The sequence below is a fragment of the Anomaloglossus baeobatrachus genome, chromosome 6, assembly GCF_048569485.1.
Source record: "Anomaloglossus baeobatrachus isolate aAnoBae1 chromosome 6, aAnoBae1.hap1, whole genome shotgun sequence".
In the NCBI taxonomy this organism is placed as follows: Eukaryota; Metazoa; Chordata; class Amphibia; order Anura; family Aromobatidae; genus Anomaloglossus; species Anomaloglossus baeobatrachus.
In genome coordinates, this window is record NC_134358.1 from 449,075,282 (window position 1) to 449,088,771 (window position 13,490).

A 13,490-nucleotide genomic window follows, 5' to 3' on the forward strand; every position below is an offset into this window, starting at 1 on the left:
GAGATACACTTGGGAGGTGCTCTGATGACGCCCGCAGCACTTAAAGTGGTATTCCCATCTCCAAGATCCTATGTGCAGTAGGTGTAATAATAATAGCTAATACCTCCCATTATAAAAGTAGTATAGTTCTTTTGATTCACTATGTTGCTTATCTTGTGTGTAGGGCATTACAGGACCTTAGGTATCCATGGTTATAATCACAAGCAACTAACTAAGGCCATGTGCGCACGTTGCATTTTTTTCATGCATTTCCGCAGCGGTTTCAGCATTTTGAGCTGCAGCATTTTAATGCAAAATTGCATGCGTTATGATTTCCAGGCAAAGTCTATGGGAAATAGGGCTTTCTTGTGCGCACAATGCTTTTAAAAACGCAGCGTTTTTGGTGTCAAAAATGTGTCAATCTCGGCGTTTGAAGAAGCAACATGTCAATTGTTTTTGCCATTTTGGCAGCGTTTTGCTAACATTGAAGTCAATGAGAATTATCAAAACACATCCTAAAAGAAATTTCTAGCGTTACGCATGCTTTTTTGTCAAAATCAAAGCATGCGTTTTTGGCCTTATAGTGAGGTCAATAGGTTTCCATTTGCCCTCACATCCAGCCCGACTTTAAAAAATGAGTCAAACAATACTTTAACTTTTTTTTAACATAATTATTAAATCTCATTAATCATTTTCTGTAAATTATCATTATAGTGTTTGATTTATAGATTATTTATTTTTTTTCCCTACTATTTGAATGTTCAAACTTTGTGTATTTGTATTGAAAACGCATCTCAATTTAAGCACTGAAAATGCATGTAAAACGCGGTCAAAACATGGCAAAAACGCTATAAAAATGCATGCGTATTTCTTGCGTTTATGTGGTCAAAACCAAATTTCACAATGACAAATTCTGCCAGAGGATGCGTTCATTTCTGCAAGGTACTGAACGCAAATTGCGCACATGACCTAACTGTGACTATGCACGTGGTCATAACCATGAATAACTAAGGTCCTGCAATGCCCTCAACATGAAGTAAGCGACATAGTGAATCAGAAGACAAATACTACATTTCTAATTGGAGGTGTTACCTAATATAGTTATTATTACACCTACTACATATTGGGATAGGATCTTCGAGATGGGAATAGTCCTTTAAGCCTCATTTGCATTATAATGCTACATTCCCACAATTGGTTTTTAGTGAGCTTTTCACGCTGCATAATTTTTCTACATCAAAAATGCAGTGTCTTAGGCTATGTTCAGACAAAGCTTTTTGGGTAAGTTTTTGCTGTGCTTTTTAGCTGCAGATTTGCCTTGGTTTTATTCAAATCCATGCTAAAAGAAAGCTGATTTTTACAGTCCAAGCAAAGTCTCTGAAATTTCTGAAATCTCATGCGCACACACACACAAACACCTGGAGATTTTTTCCTGACTGTTTTGTCAGATACCTGCGTTTTTGCTGCAGATTTCAAAGAATGAGCATGTCAATTCTTTGCAGTGTTTTGCAGCGTTTTTTTCTTTGATAAAACCCATTTTGTAGAAAAAAATGCACCAAAAGCACATAAAAAAAACGCCACTTACAAACACATAGTTACATAGTTACTTAGGTTGAAAAAAGACCTAGGTCCATCTAGTTCAGCCTTCCTCCACCAGTTCTACATTTAGTCACTAAGTCATTTATAACCAACAATGTTTTGTGTACTGAGGAAATCATCCAGCCCTTGTTTAAAAGCGGTTATAGTATCTGCCATTACTACCTCTTGTGGTAGTGTATTCCACAGTCTGACCGCTCTAACTGTAAAGAACCCTTTCCTATTTAGGTGTCGGAATCGCTTTTCTTCCACTCGCAGTGAGTGCCCCCTGGTCCTTAGTACTGTCTTTGGAAGAAATAACAGTAGTATCAGTAAGCGGATATGTCTGGCTCACAATTGTGCAATTTAGGTGCCCAGAAAAAACGGTAGTCAATAGTATAGTAATAAATCTGGCACACTGAAGATATGACGCATGAAACGTTTCTTTAGATTGCTGAATAGAATTTATTAGTGCAAAAAGTTGAGGATAATTTATCCAATTAATCCAACGTTTCGACCGTATCTTATGGTCGTTGTCAAGGACAAAATTATCTAGGATTACAAGAAATATGTACAAAAAAGAACAAGAAATGAAAATTAGTACAAAGACATAACATCAGGCCAATTTTTTCAAAAGCCTGCATCACAGATCTGATCATATACAGCACATAATAAACATAAGATTTATGAAACAAAAATGAACAAAACTGTACATTTATACAAATACCTATCTAGCAGAAGACAAGTATAGTGGTAATAATACAAATGCAACATGCACACCCACCTATAGCAACACTTGTGAAGATATGCATTCAATGCTAAGTGGACATCAACATTGGGTATAATGGGATCAGGCACCCACCACTTGATCCCTCACCTATTGGCACCAGCAACAGTCTACCTTCACCCTGTTCCATCGTCACCTGTCACTATGTAGGCAATATAAATGTTTATCCAACACTGTTATTAGCCATTCACACTGGCCTGTGCTCTGTGTCCGGCTCGTGCGTTGCGCAAATAGCCGGGTGCAGCGCGCGTGCTGCATGCAATCCACAGGCCTGTTCACTGTTGTCCTTCACTTGGCTTGTTTACATATACGCCCCTTCCAGTAATACGTCATGTCACCTCCTTCCTTGCTTGCTGCCCGGCGGTCCGCTCCCTGCGCATGCGACCATAAGATACGGTCGAAACGTTGGATTAATTGGATAAATTATCCTCAACTTTTTGCACTAATAAATTCTATTCAGCAATCTAAAGAAACGTTTCATGCGTCATATCTTCAGTGTGCCAGATTTATTACTATACTATTGACTACCGTTTTTTCTGGGCACCTAAATTGCACAATTGTGAGCCAGACATATCCGCTTACTGAAGTTACTGTTTTTTGTTCTGAGCTCCAGGATTTACCTAGTTTTCCAGATGTCTTTTTCTACTTTTTCATACAACACAGATGAAGTCAGCAGCATACTATCTAAAGTAACCCTACCCAACACTTTCTTGACTGTTCCTACTGAAGAAGTTCGTTCTAGGGACTACGAAAAAGAATTGAGGAGACACACCGCCCTTGAACTACATTGTGCCACCTTGGCTGAGTATCATCGCGTTCAACGTATCCCTAGAGGATTGCGGGTCTCATTGAAACCCACTCTTTTCTCCGATAAACCTGATTATTGCACCAAATTTGAGAGCATTATTAACAAGTGTTCCATGGACCTGATAATACTCACTATTGAGTTTTTACAAGCAGAAATTGAGGATCTTGGAAAAAATATTCATTCTATTGAGCAGCAATTGCAGAACACCATTCCTAACACCGAGTGGGACAAGATTCATTCTAAAACCAGGGACAATATAGCAGAATTTAGGAAGATTCTCCAGGAACGGAAAAGGTCCAAATTTCTCCGTGACCAGGAAGATTATCTAAAAAATCGAGTTTACCGGTGGCAGTACACAGAGGACACTCCAAGACGTCCTACTTTCTATAATCGCTACTCATCATCCTCAGGCTCTGAAACTGACCAATATATTCCTCGGCAACCCCATTTTTTGGCCCAACGATCCACCCAAAGAGGAAAACGAGGCGCAGTAAGAGGGGCCGCCGGACCTGCACCAACATACCGTGTGCAAACGCGGTCACAGGTACTAACCTAGTTTATAATATTTCGTCCTATAATTTATCTGTCATTGAATCTGAAGTCTTACAAAAAGGGTTATCATTTTGTCCTACCCCATCTCTTGATCCATTTACATTGGATCAGGAGATGAGGAGATTCTTTAGGTCACTTCGTTTGAAGGCTCATTTTAGTCCTGACCATCACACACAGTCTGATGCTCCCTTGGTCTCTCCTGACTCCACTAACATGTTCCGGTTGAAACAATTGGATCTTAGGATCCCCAGTACCTTTAATCCGCCTAAGACCTACCACCCCATAGAAACGTTTGTTACCATGGTCTCCAGAGAAATCAGCCAAACTCTTAAGTCCATAGATGAGGGGCATCTTAAAATTAAGAATAATCTCACCATTGAAGAGAGCCGAGCAATACAGGATCTTAAGAATAACTCCACTATTGTCATCAAGCCGGCCGATAAGGGGGGTGCCATAGTGGTACTCGATAAAAAATATTATGTTGATGAGATCCTTAGCCAGCTTAGGGATACTGACACCTATGCAGCCATTCCACGTGACCCTACATCTCAGATACAAGGGCTCATCAGACGCACCATCGATTTTCATCTTGGCAACAACACTATCGATCAGAAACTTGCTGAGTTCCTGATCAAAACCCATCCTGTGGTACCGGTTTTTTATACGTTGCCCAAGGTGCATAAAAACATGAATCAACCCCCAGGACGCCCGATTGTTGCCTCAACAGAATCAGTTTTATCACCACTGGCTATCACCGTAGAGAGGATTCTCACTCCCCTCATACCTAAGATCAGGTCATATTTGAAGGACACCACTGATTTTTTGTCACATTTGCGATCTATTGGACCGTTATCTACTAATTGTATTCTGGTTTCTCTTGATGTCAACAGCCTTTACACGAGTATTCAACACCAAGATGGCATCCGGTCAGTTGAGTGGTTTTTAGGCAGACACAGTTCCCACTCGGTTTCGCAAAATAGATTCTGCCTTGATCTTCTACAATTGGTTTTGGAAAACAATTTCTTTCTTTTCCAGGACCAATTTTACTTACAGAAACGGGGAACCGCTATGGGTTCGAATTTGGCACCCCCGTATGCTAATATTTACATGGAATATTTTGAGGAAACCTTTGTTTACTTACATACACTTTGGTTAGAACATTCAGTCTGCTGGAAGAGATACATCGACGACATCTTCATGATCTGGCGTGGTGACCTTGTATCCTTATTACAATTCTATTCTGACATGAATTCATTCAAACCAGGACTTTCTTTTACCATCCATCATGATCAGAACAGAATTAATTTTCTTGATACCCTGGTGACTTTATCTGAGGGTTTCCTCAGCACCGACCTATGTCAAGCCCACTGACCGCAATAGCTTGCTACATTACACTAGCTGTCATCCACGCCATACCAAACAGGGACTCCCTATCTCTCAGCACAAACGTGTCGAACGTATAGTGTCGGACCCTTTACAAAGGGAGAGGCGGTCTCTAGAGATGAGTGATAGGTTCCTCCAGAGGGGATATCCAGCCAACATTGCAGATAGGAGGTCTTCCCAGAAAACCACGACTAATAAGATGGCCCCTCGGATTACGTGCGTTAGCACATATCATCCTTTTTTTCCTTTAATTAAGGGCATCATATGCAAACATTGGCCACTCCTGGGTAAAGCTTATCCTGAGATCAGTGAATTTGGTTCACCTCCTCTTTTCTGCAACAAGAGACCCCGTAATCTTCGTGACAACTTTGTTAGGGCTGATATTGGCTCAAATATGATCTTGCAGAGACAAACCTTCCTTGGCACTCCTAGAAAAGGGAATTTCCCCTGCCTACACTGTGTGCAGTGCAATAATATCACTAAGGGGAGCACTTTTACCCATCCTCTGTCTGGCCGCATCTTTCCCGTGCGAGGCTTCTTCACTTGTGAATCCTCTTTTGTGGTCTACTTGATCAAATGCCCGTGCGGTCTCGGATATGTTGGTGAGACTACCCAACATATCCGAGACCGCATCAGCAAGCATAAATCTACTATACGGTGCAAACAAATTCTCTTACCGATTCCATATCACTTTATTACACATGGTCACACTATTGCCCAACTTAAGTACCAGGTACTAGAACATGTCCCACCCGCCAGAAGAGGCGGCAATCGCATACGGGTTCTTAAGGAGAGGGAATCCTATTGGATTTTCACCTTAAATACACTGGAACCCAAGGGTTTAAATAGAGAGCACGATATGTACATATAACTGTAATGCATCTAACCTCCGTTGTTTTTCTAATTATGCTGCTTTTTATGTATGTTTTGTGGGATTCAGTGATTCTGCCCTCCTCATTGGTTGTCTTACTATGCCATTGTTCTGTTTAGTTATCTCCTGTGTATCTTTCGTGTAAAACCTCAGTATAAGGACCAATATAAGGAGTGCTATTGATATAGATTAAGATAGTGATTATGGGTCTAACTTGTTTTTTCTCATTTTCAGGCACCCACCACTTGATCCCTCACCTATTGGCACCAGCAACAGTCTACCTTCACCCTGTTCCATCGTCACCTGTCACTATGTAGGCAATATAAATGTTTATCCAACACTGTTATTAGCCATTCACACTGGCCTGTGCTCTGTGTCCGGCTCGTGCGTTGCGCAAATAGCCGGGTGCAGCGCGCGTGCTGCATGCAATCCACAGGCCTGTTCACTGTTGTCCTTCACTTGGCTTGTTTACATATACGCCCCTTCCAGTAATACGTCATGTCACCTCCTTCCTTGCTTGCTGCCCGGCGGTCCGCTCCCTGCGCATGCGCGATGCTGGTGACGGCATTGCGCATGCGCGGCGTGCGCTCCACGGTCAGCACACTGCGTTCCACAACCCGGAAGTGGGACGGTGAGCGCCATCTCACCTACAGTATATAAGATTATCACAAGCGTGGCACAGCGCACGCTATCCAGGGACCTATATCCAATACCAGCACTACAAGGTATGCGTCATCTGTCCACCCACGCTGTCCGGTACTTGTTAGACCACCTCTGATCTCTGTCTATATTTTCTCCCAGACTTGTTCCTCCACAAATCTACCTAGCAACTCTTTGCTTGTGAGTTCTTATTTACCTTTCCAGGTATGTGTTTCTATTGGTCTTTTTCTTCTTTAAACAACCTTTGACTCAGTGCCTCTAACACTTGCACTATGCATATGTCTTTTATAGAGTCTTAAAGGGACATGTATCCCCTTTTTCCTATGGTAGCAGTACCAGATAATTCTTGTCCAGAAACACTGCAATAAGGTAGTATGGAGCATTTTTCCATCATATCCCCTATTATATGTGTCCTATACTGAGGTTATATTCTCAGATATATTTTTAATTCGTATGTACCCTTCATTTTAGCATTTGCTCATTTGGAGGTAACTAAGAAACACTCAGTGTGGGAATCACTCTACTCCCACTAGTGTCTTGGGTTATGGTTTCTGACAAGCAAACCAGGTAGTGTGTCTCTTCTCTACATTATGTTTTCATTTGGTATAACTTTGTACAGTACACTGAAATAATGATGTATTTTGATTTACATCTAGAAACAACAACATAAACTTGCGTTTTTTCCCAGTCCTGCAATAAAGGTCTTGTCCATCTTCCTTATATCTAACTGATAGTACGCGAGGTATATATATATTCATTAATTTTCATTGGTAATATGCCATTTATGAAATATGCTACTTTGTGCCATGTGACTTATTATATACCTCTCTTCGTTTCACACGTAGGATCGATTTTTCTGATCCCATTATACCCAATGTTGATGTCCACTTAGCATTGAATGCATATCTTCACAAGTGTTGCTATAGGTGGGTGTGCATGTTGCATTTGTATTATTACCACTATACTTGTCTTCTGCTAGATAGGTATTTGTATAAATGTACAGTTTTGTTCATTTTTGTTTCATAAATCTTATGTTTATTATGTGCTGTATATGATCAGATCTGTGATGCAGGCTTTTGAAAAAATTGGCCTGATGTTATGTCTTTGTACTAATTTTCATTTCTTGTTCTTTTTTGTACATATTTCTTGTAATCCTAGATAATTTTGTCCTTGACAACGACCATAAGATACGGTCGAAACGTTGGATTAATTGGATAAATTATCCTCAACTTTTTGCACTAATAAATTCTATTCAGCAATCTAAAGAAACGTTTCATGCGTCATATCTTCAGTGTGCCAGATTTATTACTATACTTTTGGAAGAAATAAGTCATGTGCCAGTCCTTTATATTGACCACACATGTATTTATACATATAAATGAGATCTCCTCTGAGACGTCTTTTTTCTAAGCTAAACATATCTAACTTTTTCAACCTGTCATCATATGGGAGGCCTTCCATTCCTTGTAGTAGTCTAGTTGCCCGCCTTTGAACTGACTCTAACTTCTGAATGTCCTTTTTAAAATGTGGAGCCCAAAACTGGATCCCATATTCCAGATGTGGCCTTACAAGTGATTTATAGAGGGGTAATAATACGTTGGGATCGCGGGATCTAATCTCTCTTTTTATACACCCTAAAACCTTGTTTGCTTTAGCAGCTGCTGCCTGACATTGAGTGCTGCTGCTCAGCTTGTTTGTAATGAGAATACCCAAGTCCTTCTCCTGTTCTGTAGTCCCGAGTTTACTTCCATTTAATGTATACGCAGCTATAGGATTACTCCGTCCTAGGTGCATTACTTTACATTTATCAACATTAAATCTCATTTGCCAAGTATCTGCCCATTCTGACATCTTATCTAGATCTTTTTGTAATATTGTACTATCCAGGTCAGTTTTTAATATCCTTCATAGTTTGGTGTTATCGGCAAAGACTGACACTGTACTATCAATCCCATCCACAAGGTCATTAATAAAGAGAGTAAAAAGAATCGGTCCAAGCACAGATCCCTGCGGCACCCCACTGCTGACTATAGCCCATTTAGAGGATGTACCATTTATGACTACTCTGTTTCCTATCTTTTAGCCAATTCCTTACCCAGTAGCATATACTTTCCCCTAGTCCTTGCTTCTGGAGCTTTAGTATAAGGCTATTATGTGGTACAGTATCAAATGCCTTTGCAAAGTCCAAATAAATCACATCAGCTGCATTACCAATATCCAGGTTTGAACTTACCCCCTCATAGAACCCCAACAGGTTGGTTAGACACGACTTATCTTTCATGAATCCATGCTGTTTGTCAGTTATCATATTATTTTCTGCAATATATTTTTGCATGTCATCCCTTAAAATGCCCTCAAAAACTTTGCATACTACTGATGTCAGGCTTACTGGACGGTAGTTGCCTGGCTCTACCCTCTTACCTTTCTTAAATATCGGTACCACATCAGCAATCTTCCAATCCTGAGGCACCAACCCTGTTACAAGTGAGTCTAAAAAGATGAGATACAGCGGTCTGTCGATTACGGAGCTCAATTCCCTCAATATTCGTGGATGAACACAGATGACTCAAATGAGATTTCCTGGCACAAGATCAGGTTTTGGTCTGGAGAAAAAAAAATACCAAAATAGGTAACCCGCGATGCGTGTTCAGAGCCGCGACATGTCAATTTTTCTTAAGATTACGCAGAGTTTCATGTGCAGATTTTCTCCATTGCATTAGATGTGGAAAATCCGAAGGCAAAAAAAACCCACATTGTGTGTAGCACTGGTATTTAAAAATTAACCTTTATTAGTTTATGATTAAAATATATTGTTACACCTAAACAAGTGATATCACAAGGTAGTTGAACACAAAGTACACAAAGTACCTATTGGATGTACATGATTTGAACATACAGGAGTTATTCAATAAACCTTCACAGTCCTCCTAGTTCAGATATAACCATCCAAATAAAATTAAAGTGACATTGTGCAAAACCGTTAATCTCCCAATATTGCACTCCTGCCCTATGAGTAACGTCGGGAAGGAGGATGTTGAGTTTCTGGTGTTACCTTAGGGGTATTGTGTGGTGCGTTGTGAGTTGCCCCCCCCCCCACACTTTTAGTGAGGTAACACCTGTATCAATGGTGAACAGTGGGATAAACGGTGAGCATAGATCCCACTGCCACCATTGACTGCACTATTTGCACTTTTTGAGCACTAATTTCACTTAAAGCTGTTTTTCTTCCCTGAACATACCTCAGTGTTTTTGTGACCTGCGGTCAAGTACTAAAATTGCACATAGCCACTTTTCAAAAGAGTATTACTCATAGGGCAGGAGTGCAATATTGGGAGATTAACGGTTTTGCACAATGTCACTTTAATTTTATTTGGATAGTTATATCTGAACTAGGAGGACTGTGAAGGTTTATTGAATAACTCCTGTATGTTCAAATCATGTACATCCAATAGGTACGTTGTGTTCAACTACCTTGTGATATCACTTGTTTAGGTGTAACAATATATTTTAATCATAAACTAATAAAGGTTAATTTTTAAATACCAGTGCTACACACAATTCCTCAAAATTGGTATTAAGACTTCTATACAAAAAAAAAAAAAACGCACCTGCATTTTTTATCATGTTTATGTAGCAGATACACATCAAAAACACATAATCCGCACCTAAGTATATCAATGCAGATTTGTCAAAGCCAAATACCAGGAAGTATCAAAAACAAAGCAGCTTCATTTAAAGCATTACACACCAAGAAGAGACAAAAACCTCATCATCAAAAATGCAAAGAACAAAACTCAAGTAGCCTAATTGAAATTATAGATGCATAAATTCTACACAATCGAAAACTCACAAAAAAGCTCATTGTGGGAATGCAGCCTAAAGGCCGCTTTACACGCGGCGATTTATCGTGCGTTCGAATAAGCGATCGCACCTGCCCCCATCGTTTGTGCGTTACGGGCAATTTGTTGCCCGTTTTGCACAAAGTTGTAAACCCACGTCACACGTACTTACCTTCCAAACGACCTCGCTGTGGGCGGCGAACATCCTCTTCCTGAAGGGGGAGGGATGTTCGGCGTCACAGCGACGTCACACAGCGGCCGGCCAATAGAAGCGGAGGGGCGGTGATGAGCGAGACGGAAACATCCCGCCCACCTCTTTCCTTCTGCATTGACGGCGGGACGCAAGTAAGCTGCAGTTCATCGTTCCCGGGGTGTCACATGGAGAGATGTGTGCTGCCTCGGGAACGATGAACAACTGGAGCACAGAAGGACGTTCGATTTTTAGAAAAAGAGCGACGTGTCAACGAGCAACGATAAGGTGAGTATTTTTGCTCGTTCACAGTCGCTCGTAGCTGTCACACGCTACGATATGTCAAACGATGCCAGATGTGCGTCACTTACGACGTGACCCCGACGACATATCGTTAGATATATCGTAGCGTGTAACGTGCCCTTTACAGATGGGTTTCAGCCCGGAAGTAACAATTGCAGCCGTAATGGTGTGAATGACATTATCTTTCAGAGAGCTACGTGATCATAAAAGCATTTTTCATTGTTGCCCCTTTTGTGTTTTTCTTCCTTTCTCTAAGAGCCATAACTTTTTTCAGTCAATAAAGCTTTATGAAGGCTTGTTATAGTTTTGAATTATGCTATCTATTACTGTACAATGTATTAAAATTGGGGAAATAAATTCCAAGTAAGTAAATACAATCTCATTATTGTTTTTTGGGCATGGTTTTTATGGCAATCCTCATACTGTAAAAATGACCTGGAGATCTGATTTTCCAGGTCAGGGTGATTACTCCAATTGTCTTTCTCATTTAGGCTATGGGCACACAGTGCGTTTTTGATGCATTTTTTTATGTGTTTTTAGGTGCAATTTTGTCACAAAACTGCATGTCTATCCTTATCCCAGTGAAGGCTATGAGAATTCTGAAATGTAGTTCACATGGTGCTTATTTTTCCTTGCAGCTTTGGAGCAGAAAATAAACTGGAGCATGTCAATTCTTTTAGCGCAATTGTCCGCTTTTTTCCACCCCAAATACATGAAAAATACATGCAAAAAATGCATTAAAAACGCAGCAAAATAAGCAGAAATGCCGCGAAAACGGGAACTTTTTCTGCCAGGAGATGCAGATTTGGTGCAGAAATTTCTGCAACCAAATACTCAGCTTGTGCACATAGCCAAAATACTGAAAAACATTCAGAAGTCTGTAAAATAAGAAAATTTTTTTTTTTTTTTTTTGCTTTCTGACACTTTTTTTCAGAGACATGTAGTTTTGCTTTGATTCATTTTTCCATGGCAGACTAACTGACCATTTTACCAATCTGGAGTACATATGTTTTGATCACTTTCTATTGTGTTTTTTATAAAAAAAGAGAGAGAGGGCGCTCCTGTGTGGGATCTTAATGTACCGAGGTATGTACAATGTGAGGTGCACACTCACCTGATAGTGTTGTACGTCAGGTACAACACTGATAGTGGTATTGAAGGGGGATCGCAAGTTCACCGCTCCTTGTCAGCAGGGATCCAGTCCTCCTGACTCCGCAGGACTCTGCTCACACGATCGGGGTTTCCACGTGCAGTGTGCAGCCGCCGGACCGGCGTCTGATAGCAGCTCCTCCTCCGGGTCGGATGGTCCCGTGATCACAGATGCGGTGATTCCCCAGCCCCTGGTGTTAGATTCAAACGGATAGTACGATCCTGGTTCTGGCTGCAGCAGCCCCGTGAGCTCCCATAGGGAGATAAAGATGCAAGGAAAAAAAAAAAATGCACGGTTTCGCTGCGCTGCTCAGAAAGGTAGTGATAAGGTTATTTGGGATGTAGATTTATTAATTATTTACATGCCACTACGCGTTTCGGGGGTACAACCTCCCCCTTCCTCAGGTAGCCCATGCCACTACGCATTTCGGGGGTACAACCTCCCCCTTCCTCAGGTAGCCCATGCCACTACGCGTTTCGGGGGTACAACCTCCCCCTTCCTCAGGCGGCTACCTGAGGAAGGGGGAGGTTGTACCCCTGAAACGCGTAGTGGCATGTAAATAATTAATAAATCTACACCCAAATAACCTTATCACTACCTTTCTGAGCAGCGCAGCGAAACCGTGCATTTTTTATTTTTTTCCTTGTATTGTGTTTTTTAGTGAGGTGGGGTGATGGAAATACCGCAATTTTGGTGTTTCATTTTCTTTCTATAGTGTTTGCAGTACCGGTTAATGACTTTTGTATTTTGATAGACTGTAGTTTTATAGACATGGTGATATTTTTTCCACTATTATTATTTTATTAGAGAGAAATTTTAATATCTTTATAATTTAGTTTATCTATATGGTTTAAATAACCCAGAAGTACCAAGATCACAGAGCCATATGTCCCAACTCTTTGGTACCTCCAAATCATGTCACGAGGAGCCAGTTTGATGTGCGACGTTGACAGCGGCATCTAAATGGTTAACAGCAGTGACTGGAGCTTAACTCCCTCTGTTAAGGGATAGATGCTGGTTATGCAACACAGCTAACATCAGTTTCTGAGCCTGTTCCACATATGCGGTTCCAGTGTGAATGTATATTCATATCCTTTTGTGTGAAGGTATTAATAACCCAATTGTTTTGTTTTAGGGTATCTGTTAGCATACGTTTTTGAGTCTCATCATTAAAAATACATGTGCGATCAGCCAAGCCATATGTTTTTATGCATTATTGAATTTACAGTATTTGTCAAAAACTTAAAGGGAACCTGTCAGGTCCGATATGCACCCAGAAACACAAGTAGTTCTGGGTGCATATTGCTATTCCCTGCCTTACCGTCCCTGTATACACTAGCATAGATAAAGGGATCTTTAGAAAAAGTATTTCTAAAGAGCTTTTATCATGTGC